This window comes from Vombatus ursinus, unplaced genomic scaffold (genome assembly GCF_900497805.2).
Source record: "Vombatus ursinus unplaced genomic scaffold, bare-nosed wombat genome assembly UNPS02012179.1, whole genome shotgun sequence".
NCBI classification, from domain to species: Eukaryota; Metazoa; Chordata; class Mammalia; order Diprotodontia; family Vombatidae; genus Vombatus; species Vombatus ursinus.
The window spans coordinates 6,656,349-6,658,359 of NW_020951957.1; positions in this window are offsets into that span (position 1 = coordinate 6,656,349).

A 2,011-nucleotide genomic window follows, 5' to 3' on the forward strand; every position below is an offset into this window, starting at 1 on the left:
CTGTCTCTCCGCTGGAGGTAGACAAAAATATATACTTAATGCCATGCTGCTTTCCCCCTGTCATGCCCATCCTCACTATTTTTGTCAAGTCTGTCTACTTATCCTCTCATTCACCAGGAGTAGGCTGACACCTCACTCATAGTCTTCGAACCTCTCCTTTTACTCCTCCCCAACCCCATCACCATCCCCTTCCTACACTGAAAAACAAAAAAACAAACAAAAAATCCCCACCAAACTTCTGCCCTGAGGCCATGCTCTCCAGAATGGTGATTGCCCGCCTAGACCATTATTTTATAATACCACCCCCCTTGCCTCAACTCTCTCTGGATTTCTTCTCTTCTTCATCATTCTGCTTCCTCCATTCAGGTAATCTTTGACTTCCCTATCTGCTGCCCACTGATTTATAACTCTCCGAATACATTTTCTTCCTTCTTTACATTATGTTTTTTGAAGACAGGTGCTGTCTTATTTGCTTCTACTTGTATCCTCAGTAATTAGCCCAGTGACTGGCACATGCTAAGTGATTAATAAATGCTTGATCTATAGATCTATCTATCTATTTAGAGATATAGTAAGATTAGTACTTCTGCCTGTAGGGAGGGTAGGAGAGATGGAGAGCAGCAAGGAGTATAATTACTTCTATTGAAGTCCATTTCATTTTTCTAAGAAGTTATTTCCATAAATTTTGAAAGGATGATGTTTATGGTAACTGGCATTTATATGGTGCTTTAAGGTTACAAAGCAATTTTCAACAAACAAATTGTGGTGCTTTGGGCAGCTTTCTAAGATTACACATTACAGAGAAGGTGTTCAATTTGCATTTGTAGAGGAGATTTCCTCATTCTGGGAATTCTCCATACAAGTGAAATCCTAGGCATAGTCCTATATCCTGAAGCAATTTGTATACGTTATCTCTTTTGATCCTCACAACTCAGAGGAGTAAGCACTATTATTAGCCCCATTTAGAAATTAGATTAGGGAGATTAACTGTAGGAGGAAGAAACCCCACATGTTGAGAGACCCATGTGTAGCAAAGGCTATCATTGTGTGTAGCTGGAAGGGAGGCAAAATAGACATCTCTAACCTCTTCTCTCTCTACTCATTTTCCAAGAGAGACTTTCATTCCTGCCAAAAGGAGAAGCAGGAAGTTGGGACCAAAGGTCATCCTACTTTCCCCAGAATGAAGAGGTGACAGTCTAGGAGATATTTTCAGGTTCAATCCAACTTTTTATCACTACGTCATTATTGGGAAGGGAGGAGGACCCTAAACTCTACGTACAAGGTTTGACACTTTTCCCACCAAAAATCAGTTTCTCAACCAACACATATAATAAATAGCAAAGAAACTCATTTATCCAAATCAAATGAAAACAGAAATAAGAAAAAGTATAAATAGTAGAATGAATACCAAACAATAGAGAGTAAAGGAGCATTCCCACTTTCAAAAAGAGAACTCAGCTTAACAGAGCTCTGAATCTCACCCAAGGGGAAATTCCCTAAAGTCTCCTGTAGCAAGCTGGGAATAGGGACATAATGGAAACTGCCCCCCTCATATCTTTCCAGAGTCTTTTCCTTCAGAAACTGTAAGAGGGGTTGGCTTCTTCCATCTTCCCTCTCATAACTGCAAGCCAAAAGCACCCAAAGCAACTGAAAGCCTGAAGAATCCTGAAAAGGAATGAAAAAGGCTTCGCTGCTCCTTCAGGGCAGGGCATTAATTTTCACTAATGGGGAGAGTCTTCTACGATGGGCTTTGGAATAGGGGTTACATAAGTAACTTTCCAAGAGCCACTCAACAACTAACAAATCTCTTAGGAGGGATTTGAATATAAATTTCCTGGAGTTCAAGGCTAACTCTTGACCCATTATGTCATCCTACCTCTACATGGAACTAATTTGCAGGCTGTGGGCCTAATCTTATATTAAGTTGTACAGAGGATGCTTTAATAAGAGATAATCTATTCCAGCATGGTTTACTCTTCTTTCAAGGGTCTTAATAGTTAAGGCAGGGCCA